The sequence below is a fragment of the Calonectris borealis genome, chromosome 6 (genome assembly GCF_964195595.1).
Source record: "Calonectris borealis chromosome 6, bCalBor7.hap1.2, whole genome shotgun sequence".
NCBI classification, from domain to species: domain Eukaryota; kingdom Metazoa; phylum Chordata; class Aves; order Procellariiformes; family Procellariidae; genus Calonectris; species Calonectris borealis.
In genome coordinates, this window is record NC_134317.1 from 12,317,775 (window position 1) to 12,341,988 (window position 24,214).

At 39.5% G+C, this 24,214-nt stretch overlaps 1 protein-coding gene across 4 annotated transcripts in view; it reads left to right on the forward strand.

The window, feature by feature from the left end:
- MYLK (myosin light chain kinase) overlaps positions 1 to 24,214 on the forward strand; it is a 221,525-nt gene that overhangs the window by 5,650 nt on the left and 191,661 nt on the right. The window contains exon 2 of one of the 4 annotated variants that reach the window (XM_075152849.1): positions 7,938 to 8,010. The exons of 2 other annotated variants lie outside the window; for them this stretch is intronic. The gene's annotated coding sequence lies outside the window, so the exon portion shown is untranslated. Of the gene's footprint in view, positions 1 to 7,937; positions 8,011 to 20,492; positions 20,580 to 24,214 lie in introns of those variants that run through there. One more of the 4 variants, XM_075152850.1, reaches the window with a different exon arrangement.

Sequence of the window (24,214 nt, forward strand, 5' to 3'; positions counted from 1 at the left end):
TAAGTGCTATAAACTGATGAATACTCATGGTGCAAAACAATAGATAAACAAGGTGAGACAGGGATGTGAGATTTTCCGTATCTACTAAGTGACAGTCACAATTTCCTTTACTGTGTAAACGTGCAGTGCAAATAATAACAAGGATGCCTGCTTTAATACCCTATTATAAAATGTATGTAGTTTGTGTAATCATATTTTCTGCAGCGTTAACTCTTATGAAGTTACTTGTCTCTTAACGGAATAAATATATCATTCCATTAATTCCTTATAATGATGCAAGCAGTTTGTTAAATACTGAAGTAAAGTTTTTTTTCATTCATATCTCGTATTTTATGTCATGTATTTGGAATCAGTGTCATTTAAAAAAAAAAAAAATAAAAGAATCACTGACTATCTCTCCTGAACAAGCATTAACAGTCTGACTGGGTAAAGAAAAAGTGTGAGGGCACGTTCTGTAAGAAGCACTCACAAAGTCTAGGTCGGGGAACCACTGTCTGTATGGTCTTACAGTGTGATTATATCAAAAGGAAAGTTACAAAACAGAAGCAATAAGCAGGCTGTGTTTAAAATACAAGGAAAGACAGATTTGTCAAAAATGGCCTGCTTTACTCAGGTTATTTACCTTAGATCTTTTATGATCATAAGCTTTCCTTTCCTTTGGTGAAGAAGAGGAAGGTATTAAGTCAATGCTTCATGTCTGAAAGTGTTACTAGCTCTCCCCATCACTAGTTCAAGTCCAGCCTAGTTTTGGAGGAGAGAAACCTTTTGTGTTTTGTGCAGCATAAGTTTACTCTAGTGCTGTTGTGCGTTAGATTGGTGGGATCTGCCTGTATGCATGCTGCCACTGTTTAAGTGCTGACATTCTGCCTGTGGTGGCCTCAGGGGACGTATCTGAGGCAGAGACTGTGAGACCATCGCAGAGGGAGCCCTGGCTTTGAAATCTAACAGCTGGTGTATGGGTGTCTCACCCCCAACATCAGAGCAGTGCAATTCCTCTGACCTCAACAGAGTTGCAGCATTCATGGTTTTCAGTAATGTGGGAGCGAAACTGGGCCTATATTCTTTTAACTGGTCTATTTAGCAGCTCTTTTCCATATGCAGTCTCCATGCCAGTGACAGGAGCTTCCTGGAACTGACAGGAGACACAAAAGACCCTCTTCTCTAAATCACTGGACCTTAAGCATATTGAAAGGATGTTACAACAAGCCTCATAATACACCATTGTCAGGCTCTCTCTGAAGATGCCTGCAGTGGTATCATACCTCTAAGCTTTCCAGAGGGGGTGCGATGACCCCACATGGAAGAAAATAGAAGAGTAATGGTTTAGGTGGCTGTGAGGAATTTTACGGTACTATTTCCCCTGGCTGTAACTTGAAACCAGCTGGAGGTATTTAGCGCTGACTGAACTCGTATCAGTAAGAGGCAAGCAAATATCTGAGCATGTATCATGCATGTTTTTTTTAGGAAGAGATCCTGGCTTGTGTGTCTATGCATGTCTGGGTGCATCTTTCTCACGGACAAGGGAGTGGTGGAAGAAGGTTTTTTTCATTTTCTCCTTCATTTCCCTTTCTTCTTCCTACTCATTTTCCTGTTCCTTCACAGTACAGCAGTTTTCATGTTGCTGTGAAAATGTCCGTGCTCGTGAGTGGAATGAACACATTTGAAAGGAAGAGGCTGCTGGTTTTTGAAGCCTGAACTTCAGCATTCCCAGGGGAGTTGCAGAGTTTGCATTCTGTGCTTCCTTCAGCCCTGCTCAGGGATGTGCCCTAACAGCATGTAGTACTCTTGCAGGAGAGTTTGTGGCAAACTACCTCTGTGTTGCTGGCAAAACAGGCTTGAGTCAGAGAATTAAATGTTTTATTATTTTCTTGGCAATCAATACAAACTTCTGATCACAGATTCAGACACTGAGGAACAAGACCACCGCAAACAATTACGAAGTCACTTACATAGATACTTATTCGGCCCTTTCCATCGTAGTCTCCACGTGCTGCACACTCGCTGCAGGTTACCATCGCAGCAGCGCTGAGGCAGGCTGTCCCTCGGGGGTGTCCCTGCCCCCTTTGCCATGGGGGACCCCACAGAGGGTCTCCAGCCCTCAGCAGCCGCCGTTTTCTTTCCCTAACACCTTGTATCCAGGCACTTGTCTGGCTGACGGACATTTTGGCATGATGGTTGGGCTCTGGCGTGTGGTGGTTTTCCCCACTGGGCCCCCCCTCGCCGCCAGAGCCGGCGGGAACCGGCTGGGACCAGCTCGGGGCAGCTCAGGGCCTCCTGACAGGCCGCCCAGCTGTGCAACCTGTCACTCGTGCAGCTACAACGTCGTTAAGCGAGAGATGTGAATTAAGGTGTGGCTGTGGGATGGCGGTGAGTGTCCATGAGAGAATCCCCTCACGCTGAGGGGCAGGTGAGGAGGCAGGAACTGTGCCATGTCCTACAGATGTGGCTGGCCTGAACACCTACCAGGCAGGCTCAAAAGCACTCGCTCCATTTTGCCTCAGCCCTGACCTGTGGGACCAAAACTTTATTGCAACTGATGGGGAATTTTGCTCAAGTTACATGCTTAAGTCAACCTGAACATAGGTACTGGGCTACTTACTGATAAATTAAGCACATCTCAGGCAGAGTGAAAGTCAGTGTGGCTGTTTAAAAGGCTGTTTTATAGAGGTTTTCTTCAAATGCTTCTAAACTTAGTCAGCAGAAGTATTGCTCCTTCATTTTACCTGAAATTGTGCCATTATCTAGTTCATCTCAGATGACTAATAAAATATTTAGTTCTCATTCAATCTATTTAGCTCTTATCTGATATGAAACTCGAAGTTATATTCCTTCTCCAAGGTATTTCCAAGCTATAGCTGTGGACGTTAAGGTATGGAGACCAAATTGCTAGTCCTGGTTAGCCTGATCAGAAGTTGGGGGCTCAGTTCCTGACTGGACCACGGTGACATTCAGAAAATGAGGTTGCAAAAGTTAATGACTTGCATGGCATCTCAGTGGCAAGGACAGAAAGTCAGAGATGTTCAAATCGTTTTCCAGGTAAAATAGTGTGGACCTTACCCCCTTTCTCCGCATGCGTGATCTTGACTTTAGACTTAACGTAGTATCCTCTAACTGCAGACTCTTTACCACTTTATTCTTTTTGCTTTGTCTGAGATGGTAAAAGTAAACATAAATGTGTAAATATGTTTTAGTACTTGATGTTATATTGTTTGGTTTTTTTTTTAATTATATTGACTTTGCTTGACGACTAAGGTAACCTGCTTTGAACTTGCTGTGACTGTTCATCAGTACATGAGCACTGTGCAGGATCCTATATGTGTGCCAGGTACCCGTATATTACATTAGCAATGTATGGTTATTGATATTGGTGTTGGAAACTGTAGTAACATAGCCTACTTCTCACCAAATTAAGGAGGAGAAAAACGCATGGTGTTTCATGTCTGTTCATGTCTGTGTTCTGTGGTGAACAGAACTCACTATATAGCTTTCCGGTGCTAGTTCCTTTCTAGCAGGTTTTATTATAAGCATAAGGTTTTCAGACAAACTGTGTCAAGAGCAGGCATAAGAGTTAACTTTGTCAAACCTTGTTAATTTTTGATCTGTGTAACATTGAAATTTTTTCCCCAAGAACAAAACAAAAATATTTTCTTTTAAAACCATAAGAGTTACAAGATAATGAACTAAATTGAACCTCAAAACAAAGGATTTATTATCTTGAAGACAAACTCACTGTAATTGCACTTCTTGTGAGGTATTTTTTTTTCATCTGTCCAAGCTTATATTTCACTTACAAGACAGGAAATACAGCTTTGCTGATTAAATTTTTTTAGATATAAATAACTTACTGTCTTCAAAGACGGTGTTCATTTAAAAAATGCTTCTAAAATGAAACTTTGTGATGAATTAAAAATTAAATTAAAATTTTGATTTACCTGGGTTAGTAAAATAATCAGTTATGGATGTCTGCACTGTATGTACAGATGTAAAAGATGCTTTCAGGGGGAAGGGTGTGAAAAGAAAAGCTCTGTACCTGTAACTAGTCTGAATGGTTTTATTTCCTATTCTTTGCTGTTCGTATCTGTCCCTGTCCCACTCCCACCCCTGCCATGAGAAGTAATGAATATGTTTGCTTTCTATCAACGTGCTCCTTTGCTGGGGTTAGAGTACAGATAAAATAACAAAATTAATCCAGAAGCTGCACAGGAGAAAGAATACCAGCTATGTGTATATTTTATTTTATTGCATTGTTTATGGATAATTATGATTAGATACTAAGAGACAGTGGTCAGCATGTTGGCAGAAAGTAGATGTCTAAAACAATATTCCTGCATTAAACTATGCGATGAATTCTAGCCTGGTTGTCACAGTGGCAGGAGGTCCTTTTCTGAAGCCCTGATGAATCTTGGTCATTGCTTATCCTCAGGAAGTGGTATGATGTGTGGGAATGCTGACTTTACCTAAAAAATGAATAACATTAAAACTGCCTCCGTGTTCCAGTTAGCCCAGCATTGTGTTCAACAAGCTAACAGAAGATTCTTCAACAGACATTTTTTGAGATCCACTTCTCTCCCTACCTCTCCACAGCTCTGTTAAAAATGTTAAAGGATACGTACCCATTTAGTCCTTTAAGCGTCCATTTATGGACCCGTTGTCCAGAAGTTTGTTTAATCCCTTTTTTGAACCCATGGACATCCTTTGCCTTCACAGCCTCGTGTGACAGCAAGTTCCAGAAGCTTGTAACCTGCTGGGTAAAAAAGTATTTTCTATTTAAACGGGTTTATTGTTAGTTTCAGTGAGTAGTGCTGTGCCCTAGTGTTGGAGGATTGTGCAAATAATAGTTCTGCATTCAGCAGCTCATGGGTTTTTTTGTTATACCTGCTCATATCCACCCTCAGCCGTCTTCTCTCCAAGCTGAGGAGTCCTAGCCTTTTTAGTCTCTCCATGTAAAATATCTGCTCCATTTCCATTTGGTCGTTCTTTTCTGCACCCCTCTAACATGACTACGTCCTTCTTGGTATGTGGAGAGCAGATCACAACACTCAAGTTGTGGGAGCGGTCAAACTGTGTGAAGTGGCAGAAACGCCCTGTCTTGCTCTCTTTCTGATGATGCCCTGCATTTTGCTGGCTTTTCTGACTGCTGCTGAACACTGAGCCAATGACTTTAGAGAGCTGTCAAGGATGGCTCCAGCTTCTGAACAGGAACAGTTAGAGCTGGTATTGCCTAGATGAATTACTTGAAATTTATCTACACTAAAGCCTACCTACCAACTTTTCCCCCAATCAGTTAGTTTTGTCATTGATGAACATGTTTAGTAATACCAGTCCCAGCACTGATCCCAGGGATTGCACTGCTGATTCCTCTCTACCTTAAAAAGTGTCTGTTAAGCGCTATCCTTTGCTTTCTTATACTTTCTAATGTGCTCACTCTTACTGTGAATGAAGACGGACTTGCCAGAGTGGGGTTCCCAGGTTCCCCCACACAGCCCTTCCTGTAGCTGGGAGTTATGCAAGCAGGATCTGAGAGTCCTCCAGTACAGAGGTTAGCTAGTGGTTTTTCAAATTCACATTTGAGGTTCTTCAGAACTTGTGTGAATGTTGTTCTGTCCCAGTGATTTATTAACATCTAACTTCCTTGTTTGGAGGTATTTCCTGAATTTACTTCAGATTGACCTGGTTCCTCTGCCAGATTTGCAAAAAAGAGCGCAATGGGTGTGGAAATCTCCCCAAAGATTTCAGCACTAAAGACTGATGTAAAGCATTTACTGAGCTTCTCTGCTACAGCTTTATCATCCCCATCTGCCCCTTTTACACCTTTGTCATCCAGCAGTTCGACTGCTTTCCTAGCTGGCTTCCTGTTATTGATGTATTTAAAGAGCTGTTTACTAGCACCGTGATCTTCATTTGCAGGCACTTTTTGGATTGTCTTTTAGCCCTCTTAATTTCCTGCTTACATTTGACTTGCCATGTTTTAATGCTTCCCTGTCTTTACTTAAGCAATTTATTTTCTAAGAGCTGATCTATGCCATGCAATACTCTCCTAACTCTCCCTGAGGCTTCTTGCTTTTTAAACTGCTCCTTTTTAGTGTCCTCTTTCTTTCTTGCCACATCCTTATATAGTTCCCTTTCTTAAAATTGAATATCTATACACTGGTTTTGTTTGGTGACCCTTAGTATCAGTGCCATTCTTTGTGTTACCTACAGGTAGTCTGTATAGCTTTCTGTTTTGGATTGCACCCTATACTCTCTTTTCCACTGGAGAACTGTATATGGATCTAGAATAATGACTGATACTATATTGTCCCTTTCTTTTCCATATAGGCAAATAATGAATATTTCTGAATGTCCTCATGTGTTGTTGATATATGGCAGCTGTTAATATTGTAATACTCTGTGGAAGCCATCTATTAAAATTGAGAGGCACAAGCTGGGCATGAAGCTGTTCTGGGTGCTAATGGAGATACATACATTACCTTTTGCATACACACAGTATATGCAGTGATGATTAAAACTTTGCACTTATACATATTCTAGCCCAGGATTTCATAAAATTCAAAACCCTTGCACTTAAAACATCCAGGAAGAAGATAGCCTTGCTTTTCCAGTTTTGCAGACATGGAAAAAACCTGAAGGAGAATACTCTGTGGTTATGAGAGAGGTCTCTGTGGACATGTTTAGGAGAGTTGAAGTGTGTTTATATTCATTTCTGTGCAGTTACAGGAAGATTGTCCTTCTTCCATAAACCATGTGCATGCATTTGAAGGTGCAGTACAGAAGTTTATTCTCTACAGATGCACTTTGAAGGGCTGCTTTTACAGATGCAATCCAGCATTGAAACAAGATATGCAAACAAGTTATTGTTGATTAATATTGCTTAGCTAGTCGAAGCTAATATTAATCAATAACACCTAGATAGCTGAATAAACCTAGTACTGTGTTCTCTTTGCACTATACCAGTAAAGTCACGTACATTCTTTTTACTAGGAGCACAGGACTGGAGTGTTTTGGATTTTTTTTTTTTTAATTGATGTGGTTTTGGGGTGTTTTTGTTTTTTTTGTTTTGTTTTTTTCCTGGGCCACATCCCCTGCTATAGCAGCCACCTTGCATTCTGTAAATAGAAACATCTAAATTTGCAGAGCTTGTCTGTTTGAGCCTTTACTTCACCTGTGAGTGCTGGACCAATCTTGCTTCAAATCTGGCTATATGTCTGTGCTTTGCTGTTGAAGGTCTTGGATTTAAGCCTACTACGTATCTGCCTGGACCAGAAAGCTGTTGGAAATGTACATGCTGTCTCTGTGTGATGACTTTGCTGATGAGTTGCAGGAGTTCCCCATCATATGAGAAGCTAAATAATGAACTAGACTTGTATACTTTAAAAGTTACTGCAAAAAAATGAAATTGTCCAGAGCAATTTCTTCATCAAAACTGACTGGAATAACATCTGTGGTGAAAACCTGTACCTCATCGCTTCATTGTAATACGTGCAAGGGAAATGATGTTAAGTGAAACAGTTGCGTGTCATAAAGAGGAACTGGACTTCACAACACAGAAGACTTCTTACAGTCCTGTATCTGACTAATCCATACTCTTGAGTGATTTCTTATCGAAACGTCAGTGGCTGTCAGGATCTTTTGTGGTTATTGGCTTCTGTGGAGGTATTTAGCTGTGGAATTGTTCTCAGTGCCAGGCTTCAGAAGGGTTTTGCTTGTTATCAAGATAGCATTTTCTACTTTACAGTTAGGCTGGTAGGTTTATGTAGCTACTCCAGCCAGGTTTCACTTGTCTGATATTTAGGTATCGATAACTTCAACAGCATATTAATTTGTGTTTTTCTAACTGTAAAATACATTCATAAATGTGAATTATTTGCAGGATTTCTACTAGAATGTTTTTCAAATGGTATGGTCAAATACATAGTTCTTACTACTTTCATCACTAGGTTTCGAAACACTTTACAAAGAAGTATCAGAGGGAAAGGATTTTGAAAGGACTTCTCTAAGGCCTGAAAAAAGGTAAGCAAGGTGAATCTTCTGATTCCATATCTGAATGCAAAGTTGTCTTATTCTAACTAAAATCAGAGTTCACTGAATAAAACTTCTGAGTGAATACATTTGCATTATTTATAATGGAGGCTTAGTCTAGATTTAGCTTGATGTACTGGAAAAAAAATACAAACAGAAAAGTTACTTATAAATGCAAGTGTACCCACGAGAATATTTAGGTATTATCAAATATTTTAAGTCCTTACCTTTTAAAATGCATGCTTCATATGCAGAATTTCTGGAGCTTATTGGAGAATTATTTTTGGGTGAATTTTTTAGCCCAATTCTCTGTGAGTCTCTAATAAAAGATTTTGCTCTGTACTTGCATTAATATTAGTTCTGTTGGCTCAGCTGGATTAATTAGCTCAAAAATATGTAATTAATTTAGTGGTAAACCAAAATACTAATTTCTTCCACAATGAGAGACGCAATGTAAAAACAGTTTTCAGAGGTTAACTCTGACTTCTTATTATCCATAGCTATTCCACCCCATCTGCAGACCAAGAAGATTTTTAGATGCTTATAAACTGGACATGAAGCTATTACTAGCTACCTTTTGGAAGTTCGTAGCCTGAAAAATAAATAAATGAGATTAAAAATCACCCTTTAAACTTATTACATGGACTCCCTGTACCTTGCCCCTTCCAGATGACAAAGTTATTCACTCTTTTCCGTCTTCAAATGAGAGAACCTGAACATGCTTTATAGGAAAACTGCTCTGTAAAGTTTCCAGGCTTACAGGAGACAGAAAGACTTCTGTAAACTAAAAAAATGAGCTTACTAGAAAAATAAAAAGCTTTGAACTCTTTGACAAATATTGTGAAAACAAAACCTGAGTTTAGGTTCATGTTAAGCGCTTGATGCTGTTATTTTGAACAGTTCTGGTTAACTTAAATTCAGAACAAGGGCTGACTGCTCCCTTTTGTATTATGGAGTTACGCAGTATGACAATTAACTTCGGGTTGTGTTATGCCAGTTGCTGTGCAAACACTGAGGAAGACCTTGTCACTGCTCCCAAAGAGTTTTGTCCAAGATAATGAACAGCTGCTTATTTCCAGTGCAGTGATTTTTTTTAATATATATATATCTTTTTTTTTTTTTTATGGAGAGCTGTACTGATAAAACTGAATAGTTGTGAAATGTTTGTTACTTTAATCTACGGGGATTTGCTGTGCTTCTGCCTTTACTCTCTACTTTTCAGAAGTGTGTCTTTTCATTGGTCTTATAACATACTTAATAACTTGTGTTGTTAAAACATCTCCTATAAAACCACCTGGTTTTTCATTTGAGAAAGAAAGATAGGAGACCAAAATCTCATGCAACACTTTTTTTTCTCATTTGTTACCTTTTCTAATGCTTTAGAAGAAAGGCACTCTCAAATTTAGATTTCTGCAGCTTCAGTTTCCAGCCCCTGGGTTTTGGTATGTCTTTCTCTGAGATAACTTTAGCATCTGGTTCTGAGAGTCACGCTCTGAAAGTACTTCTGCTCTGTATGATAAGAAACCTTGTAACCATCTTAAACTGGACTTTGTATGTTTTTTGGCTGCAATAGACATATATGTATATATTTGTATTTTTTAATATATTTTTCCCAATCTCCAAATCATTGTCATGCCCCATTTAATTCTCTCCAGACTTTTTCAATGCCCTTTTAAGGGTTTATATGGATAACTCCACTGTCAAGGCAGAAGTCTGTGATTCTTCCTGGCTTATGTGTGAGAGGACTTGCATTTGCTTCAGTGAGGCAGTAGACATTTTCCATTACGTGTGTGTGCGTCAAACTGAGAGGCCTTGCTTGCACTTCGAAGTTCTCTGAAATGGTAAATTTAAACCCAAACACTGGGGGAAAAAATGCTAATGCTGTATGTTTTTTAAAGAAAAAAGGAAGAAAACAAAGGAGAGGAAGAACTAACTAGGCCCTGGGGATTGATCTTGACTGTGCCTTATTACCACAGTTTTATCCTTTCCAGTTCTAAAAGATGCTGTCAGTTATTGAACTCTGATGACCTGATTAATGCATTGGAGGGATGCCTATAGATTGTGGTATTAATATTGTTTCCAGATGGTTTCCTGGCAGGCAGATTGGCAATAAGATGTCATCTTTGTGGTGATGAGGGGGAATAGTGTGGATTTTTTTTTTTTTTTTTCCTTCCCTTTTTATGGAGCTTGTCTCAGCAAATAAATACCAGTCATTGGGTCAGTTGCTCTGAAAAACAGTAGCCTTGTGGTAAGCTGAATTCTGTAGATTTATTGGAGTCTATAGAGTAATACAGAAAAAGGATATGATATCTATATTGCTTGCAGAGGCTTAAAAGCCCTGTAATACCTGCTCCTCCTTCAGTCAGCAGGGAATTGTCTCTTGAAGTTGCATGTATCCTGTGCATGTGGAATCTATGGGATAATCCTAGACATGTTTCTTGGGGCAAATACTGGATTTTACAGGACTTAATTCAGAGACTTGAGTTCAGTCAATGCAGCAGGCAGCAGCTGTTAGAAATTCTTGAGATACCACTGTTTAGGAATTGTCTTCCTGTAATTTGTGCTTCACCCAGGTACCACTGGTCAATCTCAATATAGGTGTGAAAGGGTTAAACTGAATTGCTGGCAGCATCCAGTGGGTCAGTATAAATGACTGAACTGTCCCTTCTAACCTTCCTCCCTGTCCCTTTGTGACAACAGCGTAGTGTCCTATCCACTTTTCTGTGCTGCCAAGGAATAGCTTCTTTTTAGTGACACACTGTTTTGTTTGCACGATGGCCACATGTACAGCTGGTTCCATTTAACCCATGAGTCTAAAATGGTTTGTGAAGTGGCTTCTTATTTTTATTGTTAAAGCAAAGATTAACCTCTAATCTCCTTTTCCTTACAAGGGGATTTCTTCCATATATCAATATATAAAGTGAAGACTTTTTGGGCAGAAGAATCAGCTGGGAGACTGGGATTGTCACAATGCAGCTCCTCCTTTGGATCTGAGTTCTTTCACTCCTAGAAAAATGTTTCTTTTCTCTGAAGCCGGGTTCAGTGGGAAGTCCCTATCCTAATAAACTGAAAATTAGCTTACTTTCTTGGCGGGATTTGCAAGCTGTGCTATTTCACTGTCAATAACTCACTTTAAAACCAGTTCAACTGTGTTTAGATGAGCTGTTCTCTGTGCAAACAGTGGTGCACATACGTTTTGTGCATCATAACTTACAAGGAATAAGATGGAAAATTCCCTCGATTTTTTTTTTTTTTTTCCCCTTCCACCTTCATTGCATTACTGTTTCACACCACATCCACATAAATGCAGGATTCTACCTATGGACATGCTAGGGCACAATTTTGTTCCTTTCTTATCTGTTGATCTCTTTTAACGTCAGAAGAGATCAAGATGGAATGAGATGATTTGTTTTGCTGACCTCAGGACCCCACATGTCCCCAGTGGCTTGCACAGAAAGTGCTTTATTGGAAGGTGGATGCTGTAGCTCTGAACTGTTATTGCACATGTTTTAACATATAACCTAGGGAGACCATTGTTCTGTTGGACTTTTAGCACTAGAAGAGAGGGAGATAATAAACTGCTATAGGAATAAAAGCCTTGGCCAGAGTTTCAAACTTTAATAACAGTTTTTGTTGCGAGGAAGCTCTGAAATTGCAGTGGTTCTGAGCCAGGCCATGCTATAAATCTGAGATGTTAGAGACAACTTGCTAGTAATGTCCTCTGAGATTTCTTACAGAAAATGTGGTTCTTATTGCAATGTGCCTCCTCATTCCAAGAGGACTGGCAGCTGGTTCTACTACTGCTTGAGCCAACAAGGCTGTAACTCTGTTTTTCTCTTAATCATCAAATTAATTTTCTTCTAGACCATGAAATAGAGGCTTCCATTTAGACACAGGTTTAATGGTGGGTTTAAACTTGCTACAGCCTCTAGGCTGGTAGTGTGCAGTGTAGCAGGGAGAGGCTCATGGTTTTGGCAAAGCTCCACTTATCTACTTCACTTAAATTCAGTTTGTGACCTGTCCTTCATCAGCTTCACTGCTGAGTCCTACCCGCTTCTGTCTACAGCCAGGCAGTAAAAATGCCATAGGAATTTGAAATTATGCATCCAAGACACAACAGGAAAAAGCCAACTCCTTCTGCCATAGTTCTAAACCAACTAAATCCCTAATGCGTGATTTGTGTCTTCTGTATATCTGGCCAAATGTTCCCATGCAGTAATTAATGGCAACTGTCTGGTGAGCAATCTCTAGTGGAAGGATCACTAAAGCTTTCTGTGAGAAAGCTTTCGAGGAAAACCAGTATTCCAAATTCATTTCAGCACTTCGGTCATCTTCTGAGGACCCACAGCAGCCTGAAGAATACAGAAGCAACCAAAGTCTTGCTCTAGTTTGGATTACAAAATCGAATTAATGTGGTGAGAAAATACATATCAATGTCATTGGCTAGTGTCTTCCATAGGAGAAGAAATTACTCCAGAATGGGTTCATTGCTATAGAAGTTTGAGAGGGGCGGGGAGCGTCTTGGCTTAGTCTGTCTAAACCAAGGAAATCTGAAATAGAGATTTATGTTCTCTGCTTAATTCTTAAAGTTGTGGGCACGGAGGGAGAAAGGGAAGTGTATTCAGTGGTATGAGGCTAAAGGCAAATTGCCCAGATCTGCCCTCAGAAATGTAAGCACAACTTTCAGTAATTTCAGAGGGAACTGCACAACATAATGAAAGGATAACGTGGTACACAGAAGTATCCAACTCCAGTACTATCATTGTAGGGAATGAGACCCAGTGGTCCAGGGGGGCCTGTTCAGCCTTATTTACAATAGCTGTGCCATACAACCTCTTTCATACTCTGATCTTTAAGTGGAATTAGGCTTGCTTCTTTAGTTAGTGGGAAGCTGCTCCTCTGCCATCTTGGAAGCATTCTTCTGATTTCTAACATAAATATATTCAGTATTCACTTTGCACCCATGACTTTTATGTCTCTGGTTATCCCAGCCCCTTGTTACTCAGAGTTGTTTTATTTAAGTATTTTTTCTGTTTGATTTTGTTTGTTTGATATCTCTTAACAGTATGCTATCAAGAGTGGGGCTACAACCCAGCAGAGCGATGTTTACAGTGAGAAACAAAATGAACCAGTAGGGTACGTACACATGAAAGTTAACCCAATTAGGTTGCAAAACTGCAGCTTTGGGTGTAGAACTGTTCCTCTTCAAAAGCACAGCTGACCTCTTGCTGTGCTCCTTTGCCACCTGTGCAAGAGGAGGTTGGAGGCACTAATGGCCTTATGCACAGGGTCCCTGGATGTGCCCTGATCTTACCCAGTGGAAAGTGAGCTGTGGCAAGAAATTAAATTAGCACAGTACTTCCTAGTTCCTCATTTTATATCCCAGCTGTTAAGTCCCTGAAAATCAGTGTGTTTAGTCTTTCAATGGCAAGGGATGATGATGCAAAGCAGTAGCTGCCCGAGATGACTTATGAAGAATGATTAGTTTGAGAATGTGAGGGGTCACACGAAGTAAGGCTTCATTTTGTGCCCAGTCTAGTAGTTCCTAAAAATAAATAAAAACAAAAATTAAAAATTTCCCCATTAGTACACTAGGGATGAAGCTGGAATGTGTATTATTTGGTCTCTACCTTTTTTGCTTTGTGTAGGTAGCATTTTTCAGAAGTATCTGTGTTCTGTTGAACATCAGTGGAATTTAGCATAAAGTATCTGAGGAGCTCTCTGAAAAATACGTTCTCTATGAATACGTATTTTTGCTTTTGTCATGCATTTGTCACGACTCTCCAGGGAGGCAATGCTGCATTTGGGAGCAGGGAGCTTACCTGCTTTCCTGTGGTTCTCCTGTGTGTGGGCTGAAATAAAATGGCAAGTTCCTGATCTGTATGGAAATAGGAAACAAGGCTGCTGTACCATGGTTAGATGCATGGAAAAAATGTGAATTTGATTTGGATTGAAGAACTTGAACATATAAGCTTTGTTTATATATGCAGGTCCTCTCCTTGGCCGTATCTCAAACTTGTTCCTCAATAAACCAAAATAAGCTGTGCAAGTATTAGGGAAAATGTCACTTGAAATCCAATGTGTCATATTTTACACCTCACAAAAGCTGTTAGTGGTATATTATGATAAGAGTAAAGAAAATATAAATTTGCAGTAGCAACAACATGAAACAACATGGTTTGCTATGAGGTTCCTAAAAGTTCTTCTTATTTCCATTTGAAATAGTAACTGAACCCCAGTGAGTATTGCTTGTGAATTGTGCTGCTCCTGCCTCCATCAAACAGCTTGCTCAACAAAAGCCTAGAAATAATGCAGTTAAATATATAAAGGGGGAATGTTTGAGTTGTATGCTTTCTTCGTTTCACCTTTTCTTAAAGCATCAACGTACATACAGCTGCTTTGTCCCAGTGGAAGTCATAGGAGGTTTTGATAAGTTCTTCATTGTGAAGCTCATTTGGATAGTTAATCACAATTGCCTTTGTATTTATACCAGTCCACTTTGGGAAGTCTGAGAGCCACAGCATGTCTCAGGCTACTGTGTTGCTATATCTTCTGCTTCCTCAGCCAACCCAGATTATCAAAGGTAGTAAGCGAATAAAATAAAATTGTTTCATAACTCCCATCCTCCTCTTCACAAAACTCTCATTCAAGCTGATAAGACTCCACTTTCCCCACCCTGGAAAGTACTAGAAACTTCCCTTAAAGATGTCTCTTGTAGTCTCGTTTTAAATTACAGTTATGGGCAGTATTGCAAAAACTCAAAGGTTAAATAATGTTGGGCTCGTGTCTGCTTAGGTGGAAGATTATAGCATGCATTTCACTTACTACTGCAGAGGCTCTAGCATTTGCTTAGTTTGCAAAAGCACTGCTATGGCTCTTGCCTGTGCACCAGATTTGGATGCAGTGAGGGCAAACCCAGATTTGCCCTTTTTCATTTGCATAAAGTAACCTTGAAGCTTCCCAGCTCCCCTCCTGTTCTCTGTTCCCCAAAAGTATTCTAATATTTGGAATTTGTAAACACAGGATTTGGGATTCCATATGCATCTGGAACTGATAAACTGTTGGTATTACAGAGATGTAACCCTTTATACCTCTAACCTAGGAATTCTCTAGAGAGAACTTACAGGCACATCTGATGTAGATGCAGGCAGATTCCTAGCAGCTAAAACCAAAATGAAAAAGTTACTGTTGAATGAGTGGAATTTTCATTGAAAACTGTGTCACTTGGAGGGGGGGGGAATAAAAACTATAGAATCTGTTTGGCAATAAATACAGCCATAATATTTTCGAGCTAGGAACTGAGGAGATCTGAATTAAACAAAACTTGTCAGATGGCATTAGTGGGGGAGAGAACCTTTTGGAGGAGAAGGGTAGTGAAGAGGGGGGGGTGTGTGGAAAACCCAAACTAAAACCTCACCCCTAACAGAATCTTCAATTAGTTGAGGTTCAGTGAATGGCTTTGTTGAAAATGCAAGAAAAGAATTTAAATAGAGAAGGCCTGATAAGGTGCAGGGCATCACAGATCTGTTTCCATAGTGACATTGTTCCAGCAGAGGCTTAAAGGAACATGAATACCATTGCAGCTGAACACTATAGAAGATACCAGTCTTCCAATGGGGATACTGGTTGTTGGTTGTTTGATGTTTTTCCCTATTAGTTGGATTTGGGAAAAAGGTGGTGAGGGGAAAACAAGGGCTTAGACAAATAATTGGCTTGACAGACTACTGCTTCCTTCCAGCTCCTGCTTTCTGCATTTTACATGCCCTCTCCACTCATTTTTACTTTGACTGTTGTAATTGTTAAAAACTGTATTCAAGTGTGTTTTTTTTAGAAAAAGAAAGAGACACCTCCACACCCTACTCGCCTACACTGAAGCAAACACCACTTTATACCAGTGTGGGATTCAAATATGCATGTTCCTTCATGTCTGTGTTTATTCTCCTTTGATAAAAAGGTGCAACTGAACTATTTACTTAAAAGTGAGCCTAGTGTGAGTATAGCACAGTACATTTAGTATTTCATGTCGCCCACTGTCGTATTCATCCTATACCCATTGGGAAATTCACCAAGCATCACCTTTTCATAACTGATGCTTTTCCCTTTGAAAAGCAGGGTCAAGCTCTGGTTAGGAGAAAAGCTGTTTCATGTTACAAATATTGTGGTGTTGGAGTTCTTCCTTCCATTTTTCTTCTCAAAATTGCCATTCTGCAGATTTTTCTTAGCTAAGTGTACTCTGAAAATAAGCACAAAACCCTTAAGTTATAGCTGTATAGAACATATTTTAAGATTAAAAGCATACCACTCATGTCTCTGTCTAAATTATGATACATTTTCTTAAAAAAAAAAAAATCTTTATTTAAATAAAACTGCAGCAGTTCTTGGACTTGAACTTTTTAGTACAAGCTGAATAAGCAACCTAATAAAAAGAGAAATGTAGAAAGAGGGTAGAAAAACTCTTTGTGCTTCTTTAGCAGCTTGACTTCAGTGCATGGAAGACTGGGGCAGTATGGAAATGCTGATTTTTAGTCAGGTTTAGACAACTCACTCAGACATGAGTAGCTTCATATTTTGGATGGATCAGCTGATGCTTATCATTACCATGACTATTCTTCTCAAAGTGTTTGAGACCATATGGAGTCGTTGGAGTTGCACCCAATCTGGATCTGATCATTGGCCTGTTTTCATCTAAGAACACAAGTAGTTTGAATTGGAAACATTATGTACTCATTGAATCCATTGACCTTTAAAGTTAGGGAGAATTACCTAGGGAAGAGTTTTGGCTTCAGTAAGGTAAATGGATTAATTTTTTTCCCCAAATTGATTAGTTGGCTCAAAATTTTACCTTTAAAGTAACTTGAATGCATATTGCAAAATATTAATTTTCTATATGTTGATTCAATAGCTGCTTTATGAAGATATATCCCAAAGGTACTCAGCAGCAGAGGGAAGAAAAGCAAATAACTGTGAAAGTGCAGTGTCTTGGCATGAACATGCTAACTTTAAACATACTATTCTAGTTAGACTGCGTGTTTGTTTTGGTTAAGGAAACAGGTTAGTACAAATGTCCTGTAATAGCATAAATTTGAGTATCTAACTCAGATTGTGATGATGACAATAAACTTGGAAGAGAATTAACTTAAAATGGATGTTTCTGCAGAAACTACTTATATTTTGTAATGAAATCAGTTTTTACATATTCCATGGGTTTTTTTTCTCTCAATCATAGCCTTTCTGAGTGCCAACAGAGCAGATAATGTGCACTAAATTCTTCCCCTTTTCCATACCTACCTTAACGGGAAAAAAGCTTACACTGAAATTTCTTATTTCACTTCTTGGGCGGGATAGAGAGCTGGGAATCACAGACACCAGGGCAAAAGTGTGGAAGACAAATGGCACTTTTAACTAAATTCTGCTTTTAATGAAAGATGCTTGTTTATACTGTGCTATTGTATTTAATATAAAATTCTGTAAATTAGTGGGAAACTGAAAATTGGACTCTTCAGTCTCACTCTTTCCTTTCCAAAGAGATTTCATTGTTAAGTGTCTCCTACTCTAGTGGGAGATTTTCAAAGATTTCATATATAGTCTTGCTACTGAGCTGTCAATCAAATAGCAGCCTACAATTACTTGAAGGGGAGTTTACAAAGATGAAACAGCCAAGCTTTTCTCAGTAGTGGCAGGTGGAAAAATGAGGGACAGTGTCCACAAGTTGCAGCTTGAGTGGTTCGCATTGAAGCTTAGGGGGGTAGTGCAGCACTGGAGTTGGTTACCCAGAAATGTTGTGGCACCTCTGTGGAGATATTCAAGGCTTGTCTAGACAAAATCAGAGCTGATCTGATGGTAGTTCTGCTTCAAGTGGGATGTTGGGTTAGGGGTGGGTAGAGATCCCTTCCACCTAACATTTCTGGGACTCTGCCATTATGTTCTCAGTTTATTAGTTTCCCTTCTTTCATCCTCATCCCTGGGTAAGAGAAAGACCTCTTACAGCATCTCCCAAAACTGGTGAACTCTCAGTCTGTCTGGGGTCCTGGTTCATAGTTTATAAATTTGGACAGCTCATTCGACTTAAAGTTTACAAAGCTGTCTCTGTCATCCCAATTCTGAACTTTCCTGCATCTCAGCAAACAATGGTACATTTTGATCATATTTTCATTTGTGTTTTTTTTTCTGATGTGACAAACAATCTCTGTCTATTGATCTTTCCTGGAAATAATAATGTCCTACATCTCTTAATCTACTGCTATATTCTTTGAGCCTGAAGATGCATGTTCTTAGAACACCGGATGGTAGATGTAGAATATCTGCCTAGCTGTTTGGAGTATAAAAGACCAGTGCTCCTGACTTTAAAGATTGTGAAATCACATATATTTTTAAAAGCAGTAATTTCATGCAGTGTTGTGTTCCTCACTGCAGCACATCTTTTTCTTGGAAGTCCTTTTTTAGAAGGAATATAGTTGCATTTGGACTTTCTGCCTACCTTGTAGAGCTTCTGCCACAACTTGCTTCTATAATAACTGCGTAATTTCTCTTTGAACTTGAAAGGAGCATTACGTTTTTGATGGGAGTCAAAAGTAGTATAGTTCAGATTCTCTCTCTGGAGATTGCATTTGTTAACGTAGCTTGGCTCTCTGCAGGCAAACACTTGTCTGTGAAGAAAATATATGTTGAATCATATAATTACACCTGTAATCTATTATGAAAGTCTGTTACTAAATGGGTAATGCCAGAAATAACTCATATGATGGTTTAGGTTGGCTTCCTGTACAGCTAGAATCACAGAATTTCCTGTTCTATCTGAGCAGACTTATTGTCACAAGCTCTATAGCTGGCGTTTGTTGCACTCCATTCCAGGAAGGCTCTCTGACATGACCCTTGTTTTGGTAGTTTTCCTATGCATGTGTGGACATCTCCACTGTCAGTGCAATTCACTGAAGGTGCCTCCTGTATCTTTTGGATATTGGACAAATGTACTGGAAAGCTGAGCATGACAAGTGCATTGTGGTATGCTTGTTTTAAGGCTGATGACTCCTTCCATAAGAATGGGATGCCTTTTACCTTTAAATAATACTTAATACTTTGAAACATGTTACACCGAATACAAATATTTATTTTTAAAATCCAAAATGGGTAATACTGTTAGATTTTTATAAAGACACAGGTGACAAAGCTGAGAAAATCACACTTACCTGCCAGACCAAATCTTCTAACAAACAGGAAATGAATGTTACACTATGATTCTGACAATGCCGTTGTCCAATGTATATCCATGCAGGAGAAACTTGGTTTGATGTAGCTTATGAGTTTTATCTCTGTCTTGTCTTGGGATTTCTTTGAGGATGGCAGGTCATCTGACAGTCCAGTAGGAGGTAATTTTGCCTCTCCTCACTGGTACGTGGACAATTTCTGCCTCTTTGGATGTGCTATTGTCACTTTGGTAGGCCAGATGCAGTCATCTAAATTTTACCATCCTATTGTCAAATTATTAACTCGCTGTGTGGTGAGATGTTCTATCTATCCTGAGTATTGCAGAAAACATATTTCATATTAGCACATGAACTAACTGCTGAACCGTACACAAAGATAGGCTTGGATTAGTTAGTGAAGGATGTTACCAGCTTTTACTTGAGATTACACGTGATTTTGGCACGATGGACCGACATCCACACTCTGTCTTCTCCTTAATAAAGAATTTAAGGAATATTGTGACATTAACCTATGTATTTCTAAGACAGCATGTAGGCAGGGACCTTTGAAAAGTTGCGTCTTGGAATAGAGGAAGATATTCAAACTCCAAATTCTGATCCCTTTGAATGTAATGTGATTTTATTTTCAGTCCTGATCCAGTTCCCCCTGTGCTTGGGTGAATGCTAGAGTTAGTAAAAAGGGAAGGGTAAGAATATGAGAACAGGGGGTGGGGAGACGGGAAGGAGGAGGTGAATGTTGTCATTGGTAGAAGCTGATACACTTAAGGTGTGGATCCAAGACCCCTCTAGACTGAAGATCAGAAACCTGTTCATGTTGCTGTATGAGCACTAACAGGCACAGCTCCTGGGCTAAGGAGTTTCCACTTAAAAACACAAATGTCCCATCCTTTTACAAGCAAAGAGGTGAGGAACTCTGTCCTGAAAAGATGAAGTACCTTGACAAAGGTCACTGTAGTTACCCCTTCTCACACAAACTCATAGTGGCTCAACTCATGTCTTTTGAGTCCAGGGAATTACTGCCAAGCCATTCTTTTCTTTCCTTAATGTTTTCTAACAGTCTAGTCAACAAAACAGAAAGTTGGTTACCAGGGAGCTGGCAGAGACCTTCCCTGTGCTATGGAGGGAGTGTGTGTGCATATTCTATTCCTAGGATAAAACTACAGTTCTGCCTTCCGGGAGCCTTTGGAAATAATTTTCTCTCACTTGCTATCCAGGCAAGCAGTATTCAACCTGTGGATTTGGTATCTTAGAAGTGTCCTGAGCCAGTTGTTGTTTCGGAACCCAGTGTTGCATGCACAGAACCCGGAAGATCTCAGTGGGTGAGAAAAAAGCCACCTTTTCCAACTACTCTTTGAGGTATATACCGAATGATTATTTGTTTTTTAAGAGTCGATTAATATTGGTCAATCTTTGTCTGAGTTAACACTGAAGAACTAGTGAATTAGCAGCTTTCTTCTACTTCCAAAGGAATCCATATTAGCTTTGCTGGTTCTGGTTGTTCAAAACTAGAAAATCACTTAAAATTATGTTGCGAGGGGAAAAAATCATTAAAGACAATGAATAATCTTGCAAAGGAAGTGTCCCACTGTGAAACCTGACACCAGTGGGTTGGTTTTTTTTTTTTCTTTTGTATGGGGGTTATATTTATGTTCTCCCCTCCCATCCTTAGTCACCCCGCTACTTCTAAGTGATGTGGAAAATGTTGGTGCCAAAAAACAGCTAGATGAAATATTGATAAATGTGGGAATCACTTACTTAGAACAGAGGCAAATTAGAAAACAGCTGGTTTTCATCTTTTCTGTTAACTTGGGAGGTGGGTGTGTGTGTGAAGAACTGAGGCTACTGATTTATGTCCCCATATCATGCTCTTGGAGAAGGGGAAAAACAAGAGTGCTGAGAGTGAGAATTGAGCACACAGCATTTCTTCAGGCTTCTATTCATTATAGATTGACTTCTAAGAAATGGAGGGAATGGTTTTTGGAGCTTTTTGTCTCTGCTCTATGTCAAATGTCGTAAGTGCTAGGGATGATATAAGGCTAATTCATGGTATGCTTTATTCCCAAAACAACTTTCTACTTGAAAAACTTTATTGAAATGAAATGAGTGTTCTCGTATGTCTACAGCATTGGGGAGATGTTGTGGTGCTGAGCATGGTGTCTGGGTTAATTCTAGATTGACTATCAGAAAGGTATTGTAATAATAAATACAACTGAGGATTTAAGAATCTGCACGCAATATGTTAATGGAGAACATAATTTAAATTCTTATGTAGAGCAAGTGGTTTTGGCATTACTGTGGATAGTTCTTTCAAATTGTCAGTCCAGGGGTGGCCAAATAACAAAGTTAGGGATTATAATACAGAATAAAACTGAAATATTTATTCTGGCATTTTCAAAACTCGTATCTGCAGCTCTGAGTGTAACTCAGAAAGGCTTGATAGAACTGAGAAGAATTCAGAGGTGGGCAGGAAAATTGGAGGTATGGAATGACATCCATAGGACCAGAGGGTAAACTAGGACTCTTTAGTTTAGAAAAAATCTTGGTTGAAGGCTGAGGGTGTCATAAAACTAGAAATGGTGTAGAGAAGATAAACAAGGAATAATCAGTCATAGCTTCATTTGAATAAAGGGAGAACTCAGTAGAACTCAGACAGCAAGCTTAAAACAAGTCTTATTTTCATTTTTTTTTTTTCTAGTACAAGGCATGTGCAATTGTGGAACTCACTGCAACAAAATGTCAAGAAGGCCAAAATGGGTTGAGGAAGAGGTTAAATTCATAGAGGTTAAACTCAGGGACTATGAAACATGATGGTCTGGCTTCTTAAGTCTGTAAACTACTGACTGCCAGAAGCCAGGAGGGTGTATTTGGGAAAGAATTGTTGTAAGCTTACTCTGGCTTTATGTGTTCTTTCCCAAGGCAAGTGCTACTGATGGTCACTGGAGATAGGATATGCATAAGAATGAGACATTGGGGCATTTTTATGGCTTGCTTTCCAACATTTCTAGCTGTCTGACTCCATTTACAGACATGATATTTTGGTAACGTTCCACTTAACGATCACACTACATCTTTATATTTATTCTGTACTCCTATCTTCATATCAAGGCATACAGTAGCCCTGTCTGCCAGAGCATCATCAAGGAACTTCTCTGAGTTACCTATTCAGTGTGACTCCATAAATTTCATGAGAGTGATTGCTTTGTGAGGTGCTGATCCCAATTCTGTTTTGTCTCTTTTGTAGCATATATACACTCACTTCAGCTTCACTTGCTGTTGCTTTAATCATCTTGGAAGCCTTTTCCACTTCTATTTATTGAAGTTATTTACTGTTGTTATGTAGGTAATTTAGCTGTTGCTTTCCTAATTGGGATCCATGCTTCTTTCCAGCCGCTAACCTTTCAGTTTGTCCACTTTCAGTTTTAAGTATTCCTTCCTTGAAATAATGGGTGGGGGGAATTTCCTGCTTTTGTCATGGAGAGGATGGAAGTGTGGTGTTATGGTTCATGTTTGTGAAATTGAAGGAAGTGATACTGTAAGCTGTTAGTTCTGTAAAGCTCTCTGACAAGTGACAGACAATTGTATTTCACATGGGCAAATGCACGTGAGTTTTTGTTATTCTGGATTTTGCTTGTTTAATCCTGTAACTGCCATGAGTGAATTCCAGGTCAATGCCAGTGTCACATTAGCGGTGTGTGAGTCAGTGCAGTGAAGCTGCAGGGGCATGCTGGTTCGTTAACTTCTGTAGTGGTGTGCTCAGAAAATATGTATATTTTTGCTGCTGTCCCAGAGACTGGGAGTGGGAACTTGGAAATTTCCCACTACAATCAATAGGAAACCAGCAAGCACTTAGGAATGACAATTGCTTTCCTTTCTGGCATCTGGTCCACTGCCTATTTTTGTGGTTTATGTAATATTCCAGCTTTCACACTCCTCTGGGGGTGCAGAAGTGACTGCTTTCTTCCCTGACCATGCATATTAAAATACAGCTTGCATACAGTGTGAACGTATGCAAATCTAGGCAAGCCATCTTCAGGGAGCTGAGGAAATTTTTATGCCTTCCTAGGAAGGATGTCATGTTGAAAAATGCTGTCCTGAGGAAAACAAAAGAACTGTGGCTTAAACACAGGACTTTTAAACCAATGAGGCAGGCTTCCTTAAAAAGAACTAGCTAAAGTTTGAGGGCTAGGCAGATACCACAGTTATCTCTAGCTCTATTTTCTATGACCAGAAGTTTTCAAACTAACTTTCTAGCGTTTGTAGTTGTGAAGAAATCTTTTAAAGGGTGCAGTAACTGCTGCAGCCATAGCCACCTGAGTTGGCAGGCAGCCTGAAACAATAAGCCTTGAGGTGTGAATTCCTCTCATTCATTCAATGGATGGCTAATTCAAATGGCATTGATACAACTTTAAAGGTGAACATTAACTGTTTCATTGTGCATCAAAGCAGCTAGAAAAATGGGAGGGTATGTAATGAAGGTGAGTAATATTGTGTTGGGCAGTCTTTTAACAGCACAGGGTGAGCTAAACACTTGGCTTCTGAGTATCTTTGCAGCCCAAGTCTGCTCAATTAAAGAAACATTAGCTGTAGATGAGCAGCAGTAAACAACGGAAAGTATGAAGTGAATAAAGAGAAAGGGAAAAATAGACCTTTGTCATAACATTTCAACTGGAGTTAGTCATGTGTTTGCCTGCTGGCAGTCTCATGCTCACCGAATTCTTTGACACCCTTGGCATGCAAAAAGGTTTGTCTATTTGCTGGATTTGGGGTTGTTATCTATCTAGTCTGAAGGAGGAGACATCAAGTATGCTTCCTACCTGATAAATAGAAGTTTATGAGATAGGGAAATGCATGCTGTATTTTGTTGCTGACAGAAGTAAAGAGTAATTTTTATTTTTCATTCAGCACAAAATAATTAGTTTGAGAGGGAGAGTGCTGTTGCTGTGTCGTCTGGCTCAGGAGGAATTGGCATGCCCTTTAAAAATGGTTTTGTG